Source organism: Delphinus delphis, chromosome 2 (genome assembly GCF_949987515.2).
Source record: "Delphinus delphis chromosome 2, mDelDel1.2, whole genome shotgun sequence".
Classification (NCBI taxonomy): domain Eukaryota; kingdom Metazoa; phylum Chordata; class Mammalia; order Artiodactyla; family Delphinidae; genus Delphinus; species Delphinus delphis.
The window spans coordinates 145,384,048-145,409,930 of NC_082684.1; the positions used below are offsets into that span (position 1 = coordinate 145,384,048).

The following is a 25,883-nucleotide window of genomic DNA, read 5'->3' on the forward strand; positions in this document are numbered from 1 at the left end:
TGTTACTTCTCCAGTTCCATACTTGAAGAAATACAAATATAAGGTTTACAACATACCGAACTCTTTGCAAAAGGACCTCAAAATGCACTCAATATATTTGCCTCTGCTCCTACCTCAATTATAGACAGTTTTATCGCTTATTTCCTGACCACAATCTGTTAATACTGGGCTATACACATATGACACACATCTCCTAGATTTTCAAGGAAAATCCCTACCTCATATACCCATTTTTTCCCATGAGAATGTCAAATGTACAATTAAACCTGACTAAATTGTTAAGACAGTGAATAAAAATAATTTTAATTCCTTTGTCTAAGAAAAGGAATTAAATAATCCTGATTTGTTGTTCAAAACACCTGGTTACTACGTTTATAACTGAAAGGCAATGAGAAAATACAACTCCTCTAGAGGCAGTGAGCAAAATACTTCTGAATCGTCTTCAATACTGATCACTAAAAAATTACATTTTGGCCAATGCCGGCCACCACATACAGAACTCTGCCTTCTTTCTCCTTAGATAGATTCCTAAAATTCAAGTTCCTACTAGACTATCAACACCTCCCCTTCTTAACAGGCTACCAAGCTCCAGAAACAGTTTGGTCTTGATTTCCTAGTAAAGCTCATTTAAAAAGTCAATTTAATTATCTCCTAAACCTCAGTCAGTATAGGCCTTCCACTCATTTAAGGTTTCTGTCCTCACACCTGAGTACACAGAGGGTTCCCCATCACCAACACCACCACCACCCCTCAATCGAAAAGAATCAGTATTTACTGTGGCTCATCAAAAGCAATACCTTTGTTGTTGCTATTGTTGTTCCAACCTGTTTTGTTTGGTTTTCATTTTGTTTTGTTCTTCCCAGTGACTACCTTCTGAATGGCTTGCAAAGATATTTAGACTAAAATGCAAACTTTAACAGCAATACCATAGTCTCTTACTGGGTGATCCTTGCACTCCCAAGAGCTTGCAATATGCAGAGGCTTGCCAAATTAATCTGGTGTCCCTTGCCTCCTCTCCTGGATTGCAGTATCTGACAAACCTTTATTCTGGGTGAGGAAGAAAACTACTTGAAGAAGAAAACTGTTTCATGTATACTGAAGTTCCAGTATGTAATGTGGTGTCTCAGACTCACTGGGGAGAGTTCAGTACAAGGGATGATCTGTGAAAGTCTACAAAACAAGTCAATGTTCAAGCAATAAATCTAGACCCTTTCATAATTTCTGAAGTTGTTAGTTTTTTGTTGACCACTTTTTTTTTATTATCATAAACAACCTTGCAGTGAATATCTTTATACATCTATCTTGACACACCATTGCAAGTATATTTAAAGGAAATAATGTTGGGCTAGAGTGCTAGAGCAGGGCTCCATAAACTTTTTTTAGAGGGACAGAATTATTTTTGACTTCATGAGCCATACAGTTTCTGTTCCAATTACCCAACTCTGCCTTCTAGTACAAGTTTTGACCTTTACTGATACTCAAATAGATCATTTTTTTTAAATAGAGATATGGGGCTCCCAAATGGACACTCCAGAGAGAGCACCCATGATCTCTTTGTCAAGAATTGTGGTATGTCTGAGATTCTGCCCTATTTGTAAATGAACAAGGTAGACTGTCACAGTTTCATGGATGAAGGCAGAAGACCTGAGGCTCTTGAGTCAGAGATGACTCAAGCAGCAAGATGAGGCCAACCTACAATACTGACCTCCACCAGGTCCTCCAGGGTCCTGGGCTAAATCAGCTGAACAAATCCCATAAACCGTCAGGGTCAACCTTAAAAATCCAAATGACTTTCTCTTTTATGTGTCTAAAATGACCTTTCCACTTAGACCGTCAATCCAGGTAAAGGAATATATATTAGCAATTACACAGATTCTGCCTTGTAATCCATCTGGCTCACAAGGAAATCTAAGGCAATTCTATCATCCATAACAACCCTGGCCAGTGACTTGAGGCTGAACTAAATACCTTCTAGAGATGAGCTGGTATCACTGATCACTTCAGCTGAAGTCAGGGACCCATTTCATAACACCTACCCTAACTCCATCCTAGGGATAACTGCCTGCAGAGTATATGTAAGTAATGAATCAGCCATCCCTCCAAGAAGTTCCCCTAAGTAATCAAGGTTAGCCTAATTTTGGAGAGAACTCTACAATCATTCGAAAACTATATGATGTTACATTAAATACCTGAAGTTCTCTTACAAATCTCTTTATGGTGCAAGTCACTATGTTTTTGGTAAGGAGGCGAGTTAACGTCTGACTTCCCTACAAGAAGTACAATGCTGGGAGCACATCAGGTACCCCTGGAAAGAGCTGTTTACAATTACTGGAGGTCCACAAGAGAGACCTAAATCAGTCAAGGGGCAGAGGCTGACAGTACCTCTAATGCGGCCTTTTAATGGGCTGGTGTGCCTTAGAGTTCCCAGTTTAGTTTGAATAACTGAATCTAGTCCTTATATTTTGGAGACTGCCTAAGAAAAGTCAATCCAACCCATCCTGTTTGTCCAAACATCAGCCAGATGGCATGCAGCCACTTCACAGAATGAATGAGCAATGGCTACTGTAAGGGGGGAAGGGAAGGCATCTGGAGGTGCTGACTAGTGTTTTGTGTAGGAGGTACAGGAGTGGGGCCCTCCCCCCTGCTATTTCCAACAGAACTCTCAGTAAGGTTAAGAGGAATGACAATCAAATCATGGTCAGAGGGCTTCCCTGATGGCGCAGTGGTTAAGAGTCCGCCTGCCGAGACAGGGGACAGGGGTTCGTGCCCCGGTCCGGGAAGATCCCACATGCCGCGGGGCGGCTGGGCCCGTGAGCCATGGCCGCTGAGCCTGCGCGTCCGGAGCCTGTGCTCTGCAACGGGAGAGGCCACAACAGTGAGAGGCCCACGTACCGCAAAAAAAAAAAAAAAAATCATGGTCAGAGCCACCTGGGGATGAACAGCAGACCCAGCACCCAGTAAAATTTATGGCACCTGCAACAGTCTGGGAGCCTGCACTGAAGTTTTCCTTCTGGAGGAAGTTTCTGGGGGCAGTTCTGAAAGATAAAGATCACTAATAACCCCACCTCACCCCTGCTTACTTCCCAGGGCCTAACATATTCCCCAACCTAGCTCACCCCTGTTCCCATGGCCTAACAGATTCCCCAACCTAGGAGCCAGGAAAAAACTAATGCTCCCACTCCAGTAGCCATAAATTCAACTTTTTTTTTTTTTGTGGTACGTGGGCCTCTCACTGTTGTGGCCTCTCCCGTTGCGGAGCACAGGCTCCGGACGCGCAGGCTCAGCGGCCATGGCTCACAGGCCCAGCCGCTCCGCGGCATGTGGGATCTTCCCGGACCGGGGCACGAACCTGTGTCCCCTGCATCAGCAGGCGGACTCTCAACCACTGCGCCACCAGGGAAGCCTTTTCAACTTTTAACTAATAATTTCCTCCTCAGAGCTAGACTCATCATCTGAAAAGAGTCAAGTGCAAGAGAAACAAGCATTTTTTTTAATAAAAATTCCAGAGCATAATTATATGTACTCTCACTTCGACCCATATGAGCCATTATAAGGGGACTTGGTAATCTGTTTATTTGACCAAATGGTCATTATCCTTATAATCTAAGACCCTAGGATCCAACAAAGAATCTAGGTGGCTGAATGAGACTTACCTTTGAATCCCCTAAGACCCATTTAGATAGGCTGCCAGCTGGAGGGTATACCAACCAGGCTGTTCTGGGACTACATTTAGGTTATTTTTTTTAAAAAGACCCACCATACCAAGGAATTTTCAAGATGCATCTATGTAACTCCCTACCCTTTTCATCCTGATCATTATCCAGAAAGCAAGCAAAAGAGCATGTTCGCTTTCTGGGGATACCCTTATTCAGTGACCAAACCACTAAGATGTGTAAACCAAGAGAAATGAGAGGGTCAAAACTGTTTTGAGCCTTTTTTTTTTTTTTTTGACCATTCCAACACTCAACAATACTGAATAATGTCCATGGATGACTGGGAATACGGAAGGCCCACTGAATACCTTGACTATCAGCCAACCGTTGAGTGGCTTTGGAGATTAAAGGCAAACCACTGTCAAGATGCACATGGTCTGACAACCTGAACACACGACACAGATTAGTTTCAAAGGCCACAACGGTGTGGTCAGAGTTGGCTGATCAGATTGGTGCGACAACACTGTAACCTGAAAAAGTGTCAACAGCACTGAGGCACTCCCAATGGCTCCAAAAGGGAGTCAAAGGTGTAATGTCAATCTGCCAGCAGCAGGCAGGGATAGCAAACCACATAACATGGCCTCCACACTGTGAGGCAATAGGGTCAATTTCTGGAAGGAGCCACAATCCAGAATACAGCAGTAGTCTGTGCATTAGAAACATAGAGTGCTTCACTTTGTGCCCAACACCAGCCTCCTGCAACTAACCATTTTTAAGAGATCGTTGTAGGTATCAAATTGCTAAGGCACTTAGATTCCACTGAATATATTTAAAAGAGCAACGTAACTACTTTATTTCTAAATGTCAACAACAAACACCTAAATTATATCCTTTGCAATTATTAAACTTATAATTTAAAAGTTTAGATGTCAACTTCAAAATGTACAAAGAGTTTCTTCAGATTAAAAGACAAGTCCAAAGAACTTCTCTGTATTATGGTATCTTCTCTGTACCAGGGAAGAAACCCTATAATTTCACTACTTCAGGCTTAATTCTTGATAAAACACAGGACTTTAGAAATGCTTCATTTTGCTGAAAATTCCTAGTTGTTAAGTCCACTTTCTTGCTGCAATATTCTTTTTTATATATATAAATTTATTATTTATTTATTTATTTTTAAATTTTTGGCTGCGTTGGGTCTTTGTTGCAGTGTGCAGCCTTCTCATTGCAGTGGCTTCTCTTATTGTGGATCATGGGCTCTAGGCGTGCAGGCTTCAGTAGTTGTGGCACACGGGCTCAGTAGTTGTGGCACGTGGGCTCTAGAGCACAGGCTCAGTAGTTGTGGCGCACAGGCTTAGTTGCTCCGTGGCATGTGGGATCTTCACCGGCCAGGGCTCGAACCTGTGTGCTCTGCATTGGCAGGCAGATTCTTAACCACTGCGCCACCACGAAGCCCCATGCTGAAATATTCTATTATTACCAAGTCTGTAACAGTGCCTGGTACATAGTAGGCACTTAATATATATTTACTGAATAAACTAAAATCAGAAGACAATGTTTAAAAATTTTCTCTGCCTTTCTAATACACTCCATCCGCATCCCACCCTAGGCAGATTAAATGCCTCAAGACAACCAGGGAGAAGATCATGTACATGGAAATGCAAAACAGAAAAATATCATCTTTTTCTTTTTACATAATATTATACAGTTTCACAAAGAAACAAGTCTGTAACATCTTATATATAATGATCTCAAAGCAATCTATCTATCTATCTATCTATCTACCTATCTGGCTGCACCGGGTCTTAGTTGCGGCACTTTCTGTGCACAGGATCTTCATTGAGGCATGTGGGATCTTTTACTTGCGGCATGCGGGCTCTTAGTTGCAGCACGCAGGATCTAGTTCCCTGACCAGGGATCAAACCCAGGCCCCCTGCATTGGGAGCACGGAGTCTTAACCACTGGACCACCAGGGAAGTCCCTCAAAGCATTTTTTAAAGTATTTATTCTTAGAGACTCTCAGTAATTCTTTAAAGCAGTTAAAGTAAGTCAAGCCTCTTACCCTTGCTCACAGAAGGAGAAAGGAAAGTAATATACTTATCTCAGAGGCACAAAGGAAACTACACAGAAAATTAAGCAAAAAAAGGAAACTATACCAGATGCAACAAAAATATTGCTGTGGAGAATAGTGCGATGTACCAGCTAATCTCTCTTAATAAAGGACTCATTCCCCTAGCTTTGGGGAGTACCTGTGCTATACAGCTTTGCCCAACATTGTGCCCCTTCCTGGGCAGCCCACATACGATGACAGATCCGTTCAAAACTAAAAGCCTGGCAATCTTAGCCCAACTCAGGACAACTCTGAAGGGACACTCTAGCAACTGAATACACAGTAGGGCTGGTCAAGGATGTCACTGGGCCTTAATCATAACTCAACTTTTCCCTCTGTCCAATCCTGCTTCCTTCCTTTCCTTTTCACAGATATTGATCCCAAGGGTACTCAATGAACATCCTCTAAGCTAAACTCTGTCTCAGGCTTCCCATGGAATCCAATCTGCAACAATTCTCAAGAGTCACACTTTTAGATCCGTAGAGCACACAAGAGGTAAAACACCTGTAACAGTTTGTACCACTTGTACATTGTAATAGTTGGAGAAACAATACTGTAAAATGGAAAGGCCACCACTATTTCTCTGATAGTCTTAATTGAACCAAAATATTTTCCTTAAAAAAAAAAAAATCAATACACTGCAAGTTCTGAACATGTTAAAGATCTCAGTGTCTACACCTATTATCATTGTTTTCCAGGTGGGAACAACACTTTTCACTTCTAAACCCAAATAACAGTAACTGAACATATTAATTTAGTATGTGAAACATCAGGTTATTCATAATCTTATGTTTTATATGATTTTCATACTTTAATTCTAATCGTAATACAAATTCCCAATGTAAGTATTCTATTTTCTCTAAGCAAATTAAAATTCAGAAAAATATTCCTTCCACTAAGATCCTGCTTAAGAGGAAAGACTTTCCTGAAATGAAACAGCAGAATGCAAACATTTAGAAATAATTTAGACATCATAGCATCATTTCATATAATCTCATGCTAAGCAGCAAAGTTGAAACATTTTGTAATTTGGGTTAATTACATGGAGAAAAATAGGAAAACACTTCCGAGGTCCACTCTCATAGTTGGCTCTCAAAATGCAATCACTTCTCTTAGAAGTCCCTGAAATCATAAAATTCTTTTTTTAAAAAATGCTTATTTGTTTATTTTCACCGGGTCTTAGTTGCGGGAGGTGGGCTCCTTAGTTGTGGGAGGTGGACTCCTTAGTTGTGGGACATGGGCTTCTTAGTTGTGGCATGCAAGAGGGATCTAGTTCCCTGAGCAGGGATCGAACCCAGGCCCCCTGCATTGGGAACACAGAGTCTTAACCATTGCACCACCAGGGGAAGTCCCCATAAAATTCTTTAAAAATTGATAGAAAGCCTTCAGACTCTGTAAATATCTGAAATTAAAATTAATTTTTGGCAACACAAGAAATAAGGTAATGTGGGTGATGGGAGAAAAGCATTCTTTGGCAAAATACAGTTGGTTTCCTTGTTTCTTTAACATTTAATCACTTCAAAAAGTTAAAATGACTACCATGGTGAACAAAATTTTTATTAAACATTTTATACAATGTCTATATTGATGGTGTCAAACTGAGTCCAGAAGAAAACCAGCACAAACTCAAAGGCTGTCCTCCTTTCCTTTTTTCCCCCCTCCTTTACTTTAAGAAGGATCCTGATTTCTGATTCCTAAAATCTTTAAAAAGCACCAGTTCATAGCTCTACCTGCCCAGCTCTCAGACTCACAGCAATATGACTAAACAGAAATGAAGCCACATAAAGTGCCAGAAATTCTATTTTAGGGAAAACAACATCAAGAACATCTGAGGACTTATCACCCAGAAGAATACTTGTTAACCATACTCCAAAATTTAGAAGGTCTCCAAACTTCTTCTAGAACTAGACTGACCACATCAGCCCTATCCATACACCCCAGTATCCAGGTAGTTGTCACTTGCCCTGAGGCTGTTTTTAGATAATGAGCAAATTAGACAATAACTATTTTCCTTACTTTTGTTTTAAAGAAGGAAAAAGTCTTCCCTTATAAAAGAGATCAGCTCTGACCAACTATGAGTTAAAAACTCTTCTGCAGGGCTTCCCTGGTGGTGCAGTGGTTGAGAGTCCGCCTGCCGATGCAGGGGACACGGGTTCGTGCCCCGGTCCAGGAGGTTCCCACATGCCGCAGAGCGGCTGGGCCCGTGAGCCATGGCCGCTGAGCCTGCGCGTCCGGAGCCTGTGCTCTGCAACGGGAGAGGCCACGACAGTGAGAGGCCCGCATACCACAAAAAAACAAAAACAAAAACTAAAACAAAAAACTCTTCTGCAAATCAAAGTGAACTGATTCTACTGTGTCCCTCCTTCCTCCTATTCTTTTGTCTGTCAGTGTTAAGGTGGACTTGATTTAAATTTTTGCTTTTATGAAGAATTTACTGAAGAATTTTCATTTTTTATTTTACTAAGTTAGGTTATATATCTTGTATTTAAGTCTCAGAATTTAGCAACTAAGTTGTCTCTCATTACCCTACCACTGCTTCCCCCCCAGCAAATAAAATGAACATTACCAATGTTCTCTACTTGGGTCCAAGTTTTAGAGTTTGCACCTTTCCTGGCCTTCACTTATTGTCAAGGAGTTTCCAAAAGCTGGGATGGGGCAAAGCAGGAGGAACAATGAAGTAAAATATACTGCATGCAAAAATAAAATCATATATACAGAGAAAAGAGTCAGACCTTGTTAATACATCTACGTCAAATATACAACCCACAGTGGGTAAAAAAGGCATTATCTCTAAACCTGAGTTCCCTAATTACTAAATCCCTATGATTCCCCCCACAGGCTACTTATATCTAACTTCAAATATACATGTCTAAATAGCTCATTTCATCAAAAACCAAAAACTGATTTTACATACAGACACATGGGGATTCATTTTTATTTTCAAATTGTATGTGGAAAATTCTATGGAAGTGTTTAATTTCAACTTGGGCTATGTATATGAGGCAGGCAGGATGAAAAGAATATCTCCTTTGGGACCGTGAACTTCATATAGCACAGAATAAATATGAGTTGAGAAATTCAGAGATGTCCCACATGAGCTTGATCTTTTGCTTATCTATAGCCCTGACACATTTATCAGTGTTTCTTCTGCTCTCTCTCTCAGCAATCAACTTAATTAATACACTTATAACACCCAACAAGCAAAGAGAGATACTTAATAAATGCTCTGTAATGGTGATATCAAAAATGGTGCTGCATACTAAGAAACCCATCATTCTCATCTCTGGCTATAAATCTACAGAATTCTCAATACTCAAATATAATTGGTACTGAATAAAAAAATCCACCTAATCAACCCATGTACAAACAGGACCAAATTTTCACAGCAACTAGTGAAAAAAAGGGTTTAAGACTTAAATTTCAAAATGAAAATTATTTTTAAAAGAACTTATTTTGGTATTTTTTAGTTTCCACATATACAGAGAGAGATTCCATTTCAGTTTCCTGATCAATTTCAAAACTATGAGATTCACATTCTACTTGTTTGGGAAGTTTGTGAACTTCTATTCTTACAATAGAAATTCTGTAATACCACCATATGGACGGTTTAAGTTTGTAATCTTCCGTTTGTCTTTTTATATACACTGAGCAATTAAATCATTGAAATTGTTCTCAGACCCCCCCCAAAAAAGAACTTATTTCATTTTATTTCACAAGATTTAGGTTATTATTATAAGCATGTGCTAATTATGAGGAGAATGAACAAAAATGAGAGGGAAGTCATAATTTTACTGACACTGTATAACAAACAACATCCTTCACTTCCCAGCTGACTTTCAGAACACTGTCTAAACAAAGGTAATTTTTCCACAAAGGGTTCTCTTAATTCTTTGATGTCTAAACCATTCTTTACTGAAACACCTATTGAGTCATTCTCTTGGCAAATTTCTCGCCTACAATTGTTAACTAATCTATTTCTGTCAGAAACTCACCTAAACATGTCTTTGCATATAACTGTAACTGTTCTCCAATGGTTCTTTCATGGACTTCATGAAATTCTGCACTTTTTGCACTGTCTACAATTTTTCTTTATGCTCGGTTTGTACTGCGTTTTCACTAGAAAGCAACCAATAAAGATTCTGGCCCAATGGACATGGCTAGACAGTCTAGCTGGGGAATATGTTTGAATGGAGATGATTTTGTAGATGAATATCCTTGGTCATGAAAACTTTCGCTTCCTTATGCAATCTCTATCTGTGGAGATCTAGGATTATGAATACCTGTATAACAAGGACTTCAACACAAAACTGATAACTAAGGGATTTAAGACAACTAAAAATAAACCTTTCATTAATCAAGAAGAAAAAGTTGGTCAGTAAAAATGGTTAATGTGACAGTTACCATATATACCATAAATAACATAATAAAATTAAAACACAATAAAATACATTCAAAATATTTTAAAAGAATATTATTTCAGTTATATCATTTTCTTCAATAATTCAGAAAATACATCTCAATCTGTCAGCACCTTAGACTTATTTTTATGTTAATCAGTTACCATTACACATAAAACCACAAAATTTTAGAACTCGAATGGACATTAGAGATGATCTAATACTGCCTCCTCATTTTACAAAGGAAACAACCTAGGTCGAGAAAGGTAAACAGACATGTAGAATATTAACAGTTAATGGCAGAGCAAGGGATCATCATTCTTCCTCTTAGTACATCATTCTTCCTCTTACTACAAAGTGGAGAATATTCAGTGTACTCTAGAAAACCCTCTTGAACAAATCTTAATCTCTCATTTCACATTTTTACTGACTTTACTGTTTCCTTTAAAAGAGTGGAATATGGGGGTGGGGGACAGTAACTCACATGTCAAATGGAATCTATGACCTTTTTCTTGATCCAACCCAGATTAGGTTTACTAGGAATGCCTTCCTGCAAATAACCATGGGGAAGACAGGGAATACTGATATACACTTACCTTTCTGAATGGATTTTAACGTAGGAAGATCATGATACAATAGCCTATTTCAACCTATAAGATTACTGCTTCTTATAGAAAAATATTTAGTTATATACCAGATACTTAATTGTCTTTAAAAGAAATTCAGAAGTGATGTTTTACAATAATTATATGATGTAAATACCTATACTTTGTAGAAAACAATGTATAGTCTCTAAAAGAAAAGATAAACTCAGGACTTCCCTCGTGGTCCAGTGGTTAAAAATCCGCCTTCCAATGCAGGGGACACGGGTTCGATCCCTGGTAAGGGAACTAAGATCCCACATGCTGCAGGGCAACTAAGCCCATGCACCACAACTAGAGAGCCCACGCGCCTCAACTACAGAGCCTGCAAACCGCAACTACGGAGCCTGCACGCTGCAACAAAGAGCCTGCACACTGCAACTAAGCCACAACTGAGCCAAAAATAAATAAATAAATATTTTTAGAAGAAAGAAAGAAAGAAAGAAAGAAAGAAAGAGAAAGAAAGGAAGGGAAGGAAGGGAAGGAAGGGAAGGAAGGGAAGGAAGGAAGGAAGGAAGGAAGGAAGGAAGGAAGGAAGAAAAGCTAATGACACTACAGAGTGAAGTAAGCCAGAAAGAGAAAAACAAATACCGTATGCTAAAACATATATATGGAATCTAAAAAAAACAAACAAACAAATGTTCATGAAGAACCTAGGGGCAGGACAGGAATAAACACAGACCTACTAGAGAATGGACTTGAGGACCTGGGGAGGGGGAAGGGTAAACTGGGAAAAAATGAGAGAGTGGCATGGACATATATACACTACCAAATGTAAAACCGATAGCTAGTGGGAAGCAGCCGCATAGCACAGGGAGATCAGCTCAGTGCTTTGTGACCACATAGAGGGGTGGGATAGGGAGGGTGGGAGGGAGTGAGGTGCAAGAGGGAAGAGATATGGGGATATATGTATATGTATATGTATAGCTGATTCACTTTGTTATAAAGCAGAAACTAACACATCATTGTAAAGCAAATATACTCCAATAAAGATGTTTTTTAAAAAAAAAAAAGGCTAATGACACAACCACTATGGAGTACTTACCAAAAGTATTTACCTAGAAAAAAAAATCTAATGAACATGATGCCAAATATACCTCATCTGGCTTGTTAACTGCCATAATCTCATTTTGTTTCTCATTTTTTTAAAAAGCATTTTAAACAGCAATCTTAAAACAAATCCACTATTGGCAAAACCATAATTTTTGACCTGAAGAGTACTTTTTATAAGAGTAAAAACCTTATCTGATCTCACTGCAAAATGCCAATCATCTAATATATCACTGATTCCCTTGTACTTATTGTGAAGATAGTATAATAGAATTAAAATAATACAAAGGTTCATTTCAATTTGCAAATATTAACTTAGTACACAGTACATGCATAGTACTGTGCTAGACACTGCAACCAATTAAAAAAAACCTTATAGTCTGATAAAGGTGATACCAATAAGTCCAATAAAATATCATAGGTTTGGTAAGAGGTCTAGAAATAAGAGTATCATTAAGAATCCAAGGGTAGAGGACATTTCACCTGTAAAATAAAAAACTTAGGGTGACAGCTTCTTTAAAATACTCAAAGGGCTGTTATGTATAGAAGAGGAAATAGATTCATTTTGTTTTGCTGCAAAAGCAGAAATGAGATCTATGGGACGGAGCTGCAGGGAGACTGTCAAAGGCAGCATTTCCCCAAGTTTATTCCACAGACCATTAACCTCTCAAGCTAACTCTCAAAAAGAATTCCATGTTCCTATAAATTCAGTAAACATATGCAGGATATTTATGTAGTATATGTAATACTATAGTTCGTCTGGGAGATAAAAATGTACATGAATACTAAGAAGTCCTATACTAAGGAAGCCTTAACTTTGTATAATTAAGTGTTCTCCAAATATTTCACCATGAGTTTTATTGTCACTGTACCAATTTTTGTTCCCCAAAATACTGAGAAGTGTCAATATAATAATGCTTTCTAAGGATGTCGCACAGATCACAAATCTCAGAAGGAAGGATTTCCTTAAAAACAGTAGAGTGATATTTATATTATTTACCTAGAATCTATCTCCTAGGCACAAAAAATAAGCATAAAACATTTTCAATGAAAAGAAGAAAAACAGTCCTCTAAAATAACACATAGTATAGCTAATACTTGAGGGATCAAAATGAATTTCTAAATTTTGCTGAAAAGTTAGAGAACTGAGTATAAACTCACAATGTGAAACTTTTAAAAATGAATAAATGAGCTTGGGGAAAAAAATAAATGTTAAGTCCTATGTTTAGGTTTTATTGGATTTTTAATTATCAATATGCTAAGGAGAGAATGGAAAAAACTATGTAATTGTTTATATAAAGTGAGAATTTTAGTTTATTATAACTTGAAGTGAGAGTCAATCCTTATAGGAATTTCATCACTGATAACAAAAGTTACTTTCCTTAGGAAAGGTCAGTAGCCCATCTATCCCCTAGAGTGAGGGCAGACGGATGTATTAGCACATAAGCAACCTCAGTCAACAAGCCTTTATCAAATGGAACCTCATGAAAAGTTCCATTTCAGTCTCAGTTTGCTTATGAGACCAACCAAGTAAAGGAAGAGAGAAGAGGAAGCTGAAAGCACAGAAGAGAAATAACATTACTTAGCTTCCTTCTCCTCTCTGCATAGGTACCCAAGGACCATTAGATTCTGTTGACTCTCATTACTCATGGATTCTGTATTTGCAAATTTGCCTACTTACTTATTTGTGTATCGGTTGGTCTTTCCAGTCATTCATGGAAATGCACAAAGAAGCAAAAATTGTGAACACCCAACACGCACATTCCCAGCTGAGGCCAAACAAGGCCTTCTTGTTTCAGTTCTCGTACTATAAACAAGTATCCTTCTTGCAAACTATTTAAGTGCCATGTTTATTGGATTTTTGTCCTTTTTTGTTGGTGATTTCAGTGCTGAAAATGGCTCCCAAGCCATTAAGTGTTGTCTAGTGTTTCTAAGCAGAAGAAAGCTGTGATGTGCTTTATGGAGAATATATGCTTAGTTTCAGGTATGAGATGGTGTTGTTGACCAAAAGTTCAATGTTAGTGAATCAACAAAATATATTAAATAAGGAGACTTTAAACAGAAACGCACATAAAACAAAGTTATACATGATCAGTTAATGAAAATGTGACCAGAGGCTTACAGGAACCTAATCCTGTATTTCTCCTAGGAGCAATGGTTCAATACTTGTTAACTCAGTGTCTGCGATGACTTTATAGAACACAGCTACCTTGAATGAGAATTGATCGTAATTATCCATTACCCTACACCACACTAACTTCAGGTTACGTCAACTCACAGAAAGTGGGGATTTGCTGAAAAGTTTTCAGAAATGAATGAATGTTGCTTAAATTTCTCATATAAAAGCCCTTAGGAAATAATCATGTTCCTCTTGTAGAAGAATGGATTTTTCTAAGTTTGCTGTTAACTAAATAGTGGTACACTCTGGAAAAAGTATATTACTTTTAAATGGTGAATTCTCAGCTCACCTATAAATCCAATTCACTGCCTTCAGAACTGATCCTCTTTTCTTAGATGCAGAGTTCATGTTCTCTGTTGATTTCCCAGATGTGAATATGATAAAAGATTAATTTGAATCAATCACTATCCACAAACTGCTAAGTATTATGTATAAGTAGTACAGCATGAGAGGATCCACAGACCATGCTTGCTTTATTTTATCTGTTCAAACTTGAAGCTTTTAGAGAGACATACTGAATGGAAATTGAGTTTCCCTTTAGATTGACAGCTTGTCAGTCAAAAGAAAAGCTTTTAGGAACTTCTCTCAAATCAGTTATTTTTCTTTTCAGATTGGGATATATGTGTAGGACTTCAGAAATGACATGCTTGACTGGTAACTGTCTTGTGCTAGTCAAGTACTTCATGCTATGTCACAAAATACATGAAGGAGTCAATTAATTGTAGGCAATCAATAGTGGTGGTGTCTACATGTTAAGTAATATTGGGTTTGTAAATACAAAATGTATAGATGTTAGGTGGATTATACTTCTGTTTTAATAGACTTGACATGTTAACTAATCTAAACCTTAACTGTGATTGAATATGATTTTAAGGGTGATCACCTAGGGAGGAAAAAGAGAATGTTATTTCTCTGAAGGCATTTTTGGTTATTCCTCTTTGTGCTCAATTTTCTGGAGAGTGAAAAGTGGACGAAGTGTTGGTTTTTTCCATGGGGCATGTGGAACACCCACCCACCCATCCATCTCCCACACAACACCCTCACCACCATGTCTTTGCTTATAGAGTTAGCTCCCAGTTTTTCTCTTTTGGAGCAAGAATGCATGTCACATTGTACTCCAGGACTGACTTCTGAATGAGGACAAAGAAAACACTGTATATAAGAAATGGAGAAAGAGATCTTACTTCTCAAACTCAAAAGAACCATATCCCAAATTCAAGGACCACTGGTCCCTCTCTTTCTAGAAACACTTTCTTGTTCTCCTTCAGTCCAGATGATTACACTAGGGATGTTATAAGACCTTCTATACGTGGACGCATTCTTTTACTCTTGTGACTCTCTAGGGACAGTGGCAATCCTTCCCTTCTATCTTTTCCCTTGAAATCTTACAAGAAAGACAACTCCCAGAACAAACTGTAGGAACAGTTTAAATTAAGAATTGGTCATTCAATAGTACCTGCCTCTTGGTGTTATACACAGCATCAATTACAAAGTTTTACTGTCAAAAAATGTTTCATGAATGTTTCGGTAAAAATAGGAGATAGTGGAACACATTAAATGACATGTCGAGGAAAATCAGACAAATCCAGAATGTGAGCCACTCTACTAGACAGATGTTCTGTTTTCTTTAAAAGGTTAGTTGTAAGGGAAACTGTTTTAAATTAAAAGAAACTAAAATTATGTAACACTCAAATGCAAAAAATATTTTTTTAAAATCCACAGAAGGCATTTTTGGGACAATTCAAGAAATATAAATAAGAACAGTATTAGAGTAATCGCTATTTATTTTCTTTGTCATGATAATCATGATGTAGTTATACAGGAGCAGGACCTTTTTCGTTAAATGCTTACTGAAGTATTGCAGGCTGATATCCAAAACTATGATGTGAAACCTATGAAAACCAATACAATTTGTGGGATTCCTGGACATTGAAATATAAATTAAAGAATCAGAAGAATTTCAGGGAAAAAAGTAAAATTTATGACTAGAAAAAATATAGCTACATAGGCATATTAAATGTACACTTGCAAAATAAAGCACTAAGGTAAAATGGCAGCAGTGAAAGACAAAAAAGAAGAAACAGAAGCCAAGCCCTGGTCATAGTAAATATTACACTGGAGATAATAAACAGGCTTAATGTACAAAATTAGAAATCATTAATAAACAGATAAAGATAATAAAAACAAAACTGGACTCTGAAAACTGGCACTGGAAAAGTATCAAGTTCATCAGCCCTCATTTAATCTTTTCGAAGACACAGCTTTTGGTCATTGATTTCCTATTTTCAAATTCATAGACTTATTTCTGCTCTAATTTTTACTATTTCTTTTCCTCTACTTACTTTGGATTTACTCTGTTTTTCTTTTTCTAGTATCCTAAGTTGAAAGTTTCCATTACTGATTTTAGATATTTCTTCTAATATATGCATTCAATGCTATAAATTTCTCTCTAAACACTGTTTTCACTGCAACCCAAAAATTTTGGTAAGTTGTGTTTTCTCTGTCATTAAGCTCAAAATAATTTAAAATTACCTTTTTTTAAAAATATATATTTATTTATTTCGCCTCACCAGCTCTTAGTTGCGGCACACAGGATCTTTTGCAGTATGTGGAATTTTGGTTTTTTTTAGTTGCGGCATCTGGGATCTAGTTCCCGGACCAGGGATAGAACCCGGGCCCCCTGTGTTGGGAGCGTGGAGTCTTAGCCACTGGACCACCAGAGAAGTCCCTAAAAGTACTCTTGAGATTTCTTCTTTGACTTGTGCTATTTAGAAGTGTGTTATCATTCTTTATTATATACGCTTTAAAAAAACAGATCCCAAGAAGTAAAACAGCTTGTAAAGGGAAAAATGAAAACTGGTCACAGATTTTATATACATGGAATACATTTTTCTTTCAAATTTTACTACACAGGTAAATGAACATTCTAAATTGAAAACAAAAAATTGGAAAGTTTAGCAAAACATTATGAAATGAAAAACTGTGAAATATATTTTTGAAAATAATAACTTGTACCTGACTTTCCTCTATTATGTAGAAAACAGTATCATTAAAACCAGCACTTTATCTTCAGTCAGAAACAAATGCTTGAATTTTGGTGCAATTCTGGCCTATATCAATCACCACCTTTCCTGTCCATTTTCCCTTTCTAACTTCTATTTTTAATTCTTTTAAAAATTATATTTGGTAAATTACCATACAGTAAGATTGACTTTTTAAAACTGTGGTGTTCAATCTATAAACTGTAACACATGTACAAATTCTTGAAGCCAGTATCAAATCATGATTCAGAACAATTACACTACACGAAAAAACTCCCTTGTGCTTTTATAGCTATATACTCCCTATAAAGCTTAACCTCTGGCAAGGACAGACGTGTTCTCTACTACTACAGTTTTGTCTTTTTCAGAACGTTATATAAAGGGAACCACACTGAACTGAATCTTTAATAGTGGTTTCCTTCATTCTGTTTAATGCATTTGAGATTCGTTAAATTTGTTGCACGTATAAGTAGCTTTTCCTTTTAACTGCTGGGTACTATGTCACTGTATAAATGGCCAACATTTTGTATAACCATTTACCTACTGAAGGACAGTTGGGTTATTTTCAGTTCTTTCCAACTATCACTATGTATTGATATATAACTTCTATAAATATTTGCATACATACATTTTTGTATAAACATAAATTTTCATTTCTTCAGGGTAAATATTAAGAAGTGAAATTGTTGGGTCATAAAGTAAGTGTATGGTTAACATTATAAGAAAGTGTCAAACTATTTTCCAAGTTATACCATTCTGCATCCCCACCAACAATGTATGTGAATTCCACTGATCTGCATCCTCAACAGTACTTGGTATCATTAAAAAAAGTTTTTTTAATTTCAGCTGTTAAATAGCTATATAGGTATATCTCATCATGGTTTTAACTTGTATTTCCCTAATGGCTAGTAACCTTGAACAACTTTTTACATGTGTATATGCCATCCTTGTATCCTCTTTGGTGAAATGTCTGCTCAAACTTATGCCCATTTTTAAATCGGGTTGTTAGTTTTCTCACTGTTGATTTTTGAGAGTTCTTTATATATTCTGGATACAAGTCCTTGGTGAATATTGACTAATCTCTGGCATGCCTTTTTGTTTCTTAATATTGTCTTCTGTAAAGCAAAATTTTTAATTATAAAAAAGTCCAATTTATGAACTTTTTCTCTTATGGATCCTGCTTTTTATGTAACATGTGAGAACTCTTTGCCTAACCCCAGATCGAGAACATTTTATCCTACTTCTAAAAGTTTAGTAGCTTACATTTTACATTTAGGTCTATGATTGATTTTGAATTAATTTCTCTAGAATATGTACATTATTTTTTGAAATCTTTGTTTTTAATTTTATATTGGAGTATAGTTGATTAATAACATTGTGTTAGTTTCAGGTGTACAGCAAAGTGATTCAGTTATACATATACATGTATCCATTCTTTTTCAAATTCTTTTCCCATTTAGGTTATTACATTTAGGTTATTAGGAATATCAAGCAAGAGTTCCCTGTGCTATACAGTAGGTCCTTGTTGGTTATCTATTTTAAACACAGCAGTATGTACATGTCAATTCCAAACTCCCAATCTATCCTTCCCCCCACGCCATAACCAAAAATTCATTCTCTAAGTCTGTGAGTCTGTTTGTTTTGTAAATAAGTTCATTTGTATCATTCTTTTAAGATACCCCATATAAGCGTTATCATATGATATTTGTCTTTCTCTGTCTGATATACTTCACTTAGTATGATAATCTCCAGGTCCATCCATGTTGCTGCAAATGGCATTATTTCATTAAATTTAAAACAAGGTTCATTTCTTGCAAAAGGATGTTCAATTATTGCAACTGAAGTATGTTTTTTTGCCTTAAAAAGTGTAATTTTTAAAAATCACTGGTTGATAAGACTATCCTTTTACCGACTGCACTGCTTTTAACTTTTTGCCATATTTGTGTGATTGCTCCTCAGTACTCTACGATGTTCTACTGATCTATGTCTCTATCCGTCCACCTATACATACCACTTCATTACACTACAGTACTATGGATTTACAGTAACTCAAAATCAGAAAGTGTAATTCTTCTTTTTTTATTCTTCTTTTTCAAAATTGTTTTAGCCATTCTATTCCTTTACATTTCCATATAAATTTTAAAGTTGGATTGTCTCTATCTATAAAATATACTGCTGGAGTTTTTATTGGAATTGTGTTAAATCTATAAATTGAATTGGGAAGAACTAACATTTTTACTATTTTGAGTCTACCAATCCATGAACACAGTATATCTCTACATTTACTTAGGTCTTCTTTTATTCCTTTCATTATTGTTTACTAGTTTTCAGCATAAAGATCATGTATGCATGTATATTAATATTTATACCAAAGTATTTCATTCTTTTGGAGCTACTGTAAATAGTATTATTTTATTTTATTTTATGGCTTCATAAAGAGAGTTAGGAAGTGTTCCTTCCCCTTCTGTTTTTTTGATTTTTTGGAAAAAATGGTTTAAAAAATACAGGTATCAAAATTAATACACAGAAATCTGTTGCATTTCTATACTACATAATTTCTATATAATGAAAAGACCAAAAAGGGAAATTAAGGAAACAACGCCATTTACCATCACATCAAAAAGACTAAAATACCTAGGAATAAACCTACCTAAGGAGACAACAGACCTGTACTCTGAAAACTATAGGACGCTGATGAAAGAAATAGAAGATAACACAAACAGATGGAAAGATGTACCATGTGCTTGGATTGGAAGAATCAATACTGTCAAGGTGACTATACTACCCAAAGTAGTCTACAGACTCAGTGCAATCCCTATCAAATTACTAACAGTGTTTTTCACAGAATTAGAACAAAAAAATTTACAATTTGTATGAACACACAAATGACCCTGAAGAGCCAAAGCAATCCTGAGAAAGAAAAAGAGAACTGGAGGAATCAGGCTCCCTGACTTCAGACTATACTACAAAGCTACAGTCTGGTAGAGGCACAAAAACAGTCTGGTACAGGCACAAAAACAGAAATACAGATCAGTGGAACAGGACAGAAAGTCCAGAAATAAACCCATGTACCTATGATCAATTAATCTACAACAAAGGAGGCAAGAATATACAATGGAGAAAAGACAATCTCTTTAGTAAGTGGTGCTGGAAAAACTGGACAGCTACACGTAAAAGAATGAAATTAGAACATTCTCTAACACCAACACAAAAATAAACTCAAAATGGATTAAAGACCTAAATGTAATACCAGATACTATAAAACTTCTAAGGAAAACATAGGTGGGACACTCTCTGACATAAATAGCAGCAATATCTTTTTGGATCCATCTTCTAGAGTAATGGAAATAAAAACAAAAATAAACAAATGAGACCTAATTAAGAGCTTTTGCACAGCAAAGGAAACCATAAACAAGAAGATAACCCACAGAATGGGAGAAAATATTTGCAAATGATGCAAGTGACAAGGGATTAATCTCCAAAACATACAAACAGCTCATACAGCTCAATATCAAATAAAACAACCCAATCAAAAATGGGCAGAAGATGTGAATAGACATTTCTCCAAAGAAGAAGTACAGATGGCCAAAAGGCACATGAAAAGATGATCAACATCACTGATTATTAGTGATTCAGTTACACACACAAACACACACTCTGCTGCATACTTGAAACTAACACATTGTAAATCAAGTATACTTCAATTTTTTTAAAATTTTTTAAATAAAATTTAATTTAAAAAATGAAATTTTTAAAAAATGTAACTATCCCCCACTTTTCAAAAGTTTGCTTTACAACACTTCCTTTTTACAAAAGACCTGTTTTCACTAACCAAAAAAAATCTGAAGAGTATTTTCACTTATGAAAAAAGGTAATTGCTTCTTGGATTTATACCATTTCTCCTTACAAAAGGTTTCACAAAACACTCTATTTTTGGATAGCAGGGAAACCTGCAATGTTATTCCTTCTTTAAGCATTTGGAAGAATTCACCAGTAAAACCACCTGGGTCTAGAAATTTCTTTTTTGAAAAGTTTTAAACTATGAATTAAATTTCTTTTATAGTTTTAAGACTAGCTACAATAATCGTTTCTTCTTGGATGAGTTTAAGTACTTTGCTAAGAAATTAGTCTATTTCATGGGGCTTCCCTGGTGGCGCAGTGGTTAAGAATCCGCCTGCAAATGCAGGGAACACGGGTTTGAGCCCTGGTCCAGGAAAATCCCACATGCCACGGAGCAACTAAGCCTGTGGGCCACAACTACTGAGCCCGTGTGCCACAATTACTGAAGCCCGTGCACCTAGAGCCCATCCTCTGCAACAAGAGAAGCCACTGCAATGAGAAACCCACGCACCGCAACGAAGAGTAGCTCCCACTCGCTGCAACTAGAGGAAGCTTGCGCGCAGCAATGAAGACCCAATGCAGCCAAAAATAAATAAATAAAATAGATACAACATTAAAGAAAATTTTTTAAAATGTTTAAAAAAAGAAATTAGTCTATTTCAAAGAACTGGTCCACTTCACCTAATTTGTCAAATTTACGTGCATACAGCTGATCTTAGTATTCCTACTGTCCTTTGGATTCTTGTGGGGCCTATAGTGGTATCCTCTCTTTCATTGTTGATACTGGTTCTATATATCTTCTCTTTCTTAGTCCCTTTTCCTAGAAACTAACAATTTTTGGTTTTATTGACTTTTGTTGTCTTCCTGCTTCAAATTTCATTCATTTCTCCTCTTATTTGGGATTTATTTTGTTCTCTTTTGTCTAGTTTTTGAGATGGAAACACAGATTATTGATCTGAGGGCTTTCTTTTTTTCTAATATAAGCACTGAATGCAATTAAGTTTTCTTGTAAACACTGCCAGGACTGCATAAATTCTGACATGTTATATTTTCAGTTTCATTCAGTTCAAAATATTTTAACTTCCTCTGAGGCTTCCTCTTTTAACCAACAGATTATTTTGAAGTCTGCTATTTAATTTCTAAGAGCTTGAAGATTTTCCTTTTAACTCTCTTACTGATTTCTAGTTCATTTCCATTATAGTCTGAGAACATACTTTGAGTTCAATTCTTTTAAATTTGTTAAAGATTTGTATTATGACCAAGGTACATTTTATGTTGATAATACCCACTTGTACTTGAAAAGAATGTATATTCTGCTGTTGTTGGCTAAAGTATTCTTGTAAATATCAATTAGATCTAGTTGGTGGAGAATGTTGTTCAGTCAGCCTGTACCCTTGGATGTCTGTCTGCTAGTTCCATCTATTCCTAAGAAAGGTGTGTTGAAGTCTTCAACTCTAACGTTCTCTATTTCTCCTTTAAGTTCTGTCAGATGTTGCTTCATGTATTTTTAAGTTCTGTTCTTAGGTATGCACACTTTTAGGACTGGTAAATTAATCCTTTTGTCAATATGTAATGCTACTCTTTATCCTAGGTAATTACCTTTGCTCTAAAGTTTATTTTGATTGCTTAATATAGCCACCAGTTTTCTTTTGATTGGTGTTTGCATGGTATATCTTTTCCCATCCTTTCACTTTCAACCCACCTATATTATTTTATTTGAAGTAAGTTTCTAATAGCATACAATGGGGTCATTCTTTAATGCACTCTAATAATCTCTTTAATTAATGTGTTTATAGCATTTAAAATTTTAAAGTAATTACTGATATGTAAGAATTTATATCTACATTTGACTGTTTTCTGCTTGTTCCCTTTATTTTCCCTCTTCTGCCTTCTTTTGTGTTTAGCATTTTTTAATATTCTATTTTAATTTATCCACTGTGATTCTAATATTTTGTAAACAGTGGTTGCAGGGACAACAACATACATATTTAACTTTTCAGAGTCTACTTAGAATCAATATTTTACACTTAATAGATGTATTACATCATATTCACTGAAAACCACATCAGAAAAAATTGTAAAAAACTTTACAATTAATTAATTAATTAATTAATTAATTATGGCTGCATTGGGTCCTTGTTGCTGTGCAGGCTTTCTCTACTCGCAGCGACTGGAGGCTACTCTTCGTTGCGGTGCGCAGGCTTCTCACTGTGGTGGCTTCTCTTGTTGTGGAGCACGGGCTCTAGGTGCGCAGGCTTCAGTAGTTGTGGCGTGCAGGCTCAGTAGTTGTGGCTCGTAGGCTCTAGAGAGAAGGCTCAGTAGTTGTGGCAGACGGGCTTTGTTGCTCCGCGGCATGTGGGATCTTCCTGGACCAGGGCTCGAACCCATGTCCCTTGCATTGGCAGGTAGATTCTTAACCACTGCGCCACCACAGAAGTCTCGACAATGTTGTTAATTTTTGCTTTCCACTATCAAATATGTTTTAAAGAACTCAGTCTATGATATTTACATAGATATTTACCATTCCTGTTGATCTTCTTTTATTCCTGATGTCCAAGTTTCCTTCTGGTTTCATTTACCCTTCTGTCCTAAGAACATTCTTCAGCAAATTTTAGATCTGGTCTTCTGGCAATGAATACTCTCAGTTTTCCTTCATCTGAATATGTCCTTATGTCACTCTCATCTCTAAAAAATATTTTTGCTGGTTATGGACAGTGTTTTTCTTTCAGCACTTTAAGAATGTTTTGCCTCTTTCTTCTTGCCTCCACAGTTTCTGATGAGAATCCCTCAATCATTCGAATCACTGCTCCCCCACAGGTTATGTGTCATTTTTCTCTGGTTGCTTTCAAGATTTTCCTCTTGTTTTCAGTTTTCAGATTTATTATGACCTGTCCAGGAATGGATTTCTTTGGGTTTATCATAACTGTTTCAGGTTCTCTGATTCTGTATGTTTACATCTTTCACTAAATTTGTGATGTTTTGGGCCATTACTCAAGTATTTTTCAGCACCACATTCTTTCTCAAAATGTCTTGAAATATCTAACATTTTGTTATTTTCCCATAGTTCTCTGAGGCTCTGTTCAATTTTTAAAAATTTATTCTCCCTTTGCAATTGAGTCATCCAGTGGGTTTTTCCCACTTACTGCATTTTTCAATTCTAACAATTCTGTATCTTTTTTATATCTTCTCTTTCTCTGCTGAGATGTTCTACTTTTCCACTTATTTCAATAGCATCCACAATAGTTCACTGGAACATTTGTGAAATAGCTACTATATAGTCTCCATTATATAATTTCAACATCTGTATCATGATGGTATACATTTATCATTTCTCCCCATGTGAACTGAATTTTCCTGGTTCTTCATATGTTAGATAATTTTGGATTGTAATCTGGACATTTTAAATATTATGTTACAAAATTCTGGTTCTTGTTTAAATTCAGTGGATAATGTTACTATTTTTGTTTTAACAGGTGATTGACATGATTAGGGTTCAGGCTGCAAGTTCTAATATGGCTGCTATGGGCATGGTTCCATTATCAGTTCAATTTTCAAAGCCTTTGCTGTGCTATTTGAATCTGTCCCACTCTGTATTATCCAATAATCAGGATACTACTGTCTAGGACTTGAGCAGTAGTCTGTTATTACCATGTATGTACAGCTGAGGGGCAAGCCCAGGAGTCCATAAAAAACTTTACGGTATTGTTTTCCCAAGTTTCTCTCTCTACATGATCTCAATACTTTCAAATTCCATCAGGCATCTCTTTTCATTTCCTCAGCCAGAACCTGGGGCGTTAGGTAACCTGCTTGGTCACAAAGTTCTGCTATTGTACCTGCTCTGGGGCCAAGGGGTGGAAGGACAGAAAGGAGGGTGGAAAGTAATGAGGGTTTGCCAGTTGAAGAGGGAGGTTCCTAGCCCTCAGTGTTTTGGCTGCAGGCTACTGCAATCACCACAGGGTTACTTAGGACTATGGCATGAGAACAGGAAAAAAAAGACGAAATTTCCACATTCACACTGAGCATTATCCTTCCCACTCCTTGAGCCAGAACTAGCGGGCTTTTTTTTTTTTTTTTTTTCTGTATGCAGGCCTCTCACTGTTGTGGTCTCTCCCGTTGCGGACACACAGGCTCAGCAGCCATGGCTCACAGGCCTAGCCACTCTGCGGCATGTGGGATCTTCCCAGACCAGGGCACAAACCCGTGTCCCCTGCATCGGCAGACGGACTTTCAACCACTGCGCCACCAGGGAAGTAGTGGGCTTTTTTTGTGGAGCTCTCTGTCTATACCTAAGTGCCCACCTGTAGCCTTCAAATTGTGTTAAATTCAGCTTCAGGAACAGTGGAAAGAAAAAAATCGTAAACAGTCAGTTTGACGATACTTTAGGTTCTAGTCTTCTTCCCCAAGCCACATGTTATTAATTATTCAGCAGAGTCCTCAAATAGCTGTTCCATCCATTTTGTCCAGGTGGTTTTTTTTTGGGGGGGGGGGCTGCCTTGGGTCTTCGTTGCTGCATGCGAGCTTTCTTTAGTTGTGGTGAGCAAGGGCTACTCTTCAATGCAGTGGCTTTTCTTGTTGCGGAGCACAGTCTCTAGGCGCACAGGCTTCAGTAATTGTGGCTCGCGGGCTCTAGAGCACAGGCTCAGTAGTTGTGGTGCACGGGCTTAGTTGCTCCACAGCATGTGTTATCTTCCCAGACCAGGGCTCAAACCCATGTCCCCTGCATTGGCAGGTGGATTCTTAACCACTGCGCCACCAGGGAAGCCCTGTCCAGGTTTTATAAATGCATTCAGAGGGAGAAATAAGAGTGTGCACTTCATCTATCATACCTGAAAATGAAATTATCCTCTAACTTCTATTCTCAGTTACTCAATTCTAACACATGGACTCCTCTAACATCCTTATCAGAAGATGTCGGTAAACTAAAATTTAAAAAACAGTCCTCCTATGAGTTCTCCTTCCATTTACGAAAAAA

At 37.0% G+C, this 25,883-nt stretch overlaps 1 protein-coding gene and 1 pseudogene across 4 annotated transcripts in view; one reads left to right on the forward strand and one right to left on the reverse strand.

Moving 5' to 3' along the window:
* The window catches only part of TCF12 (transcription factor 12), a 380,372-nt gene that overhangs the window by 268,563 nt on the left and 85,926 nt on the right, over positions 1–25,883 (reverse strand). The window lies entirely within an intron of this gene.
* The window catches only part of LOC132420966 (Krueppel-like factor 4 pseudogene), a 116,669-nt pseudogene that overhangs the window by 22,546 nt on the left and 68,240 nt on the right, over positions 1–25,883 (forward strand).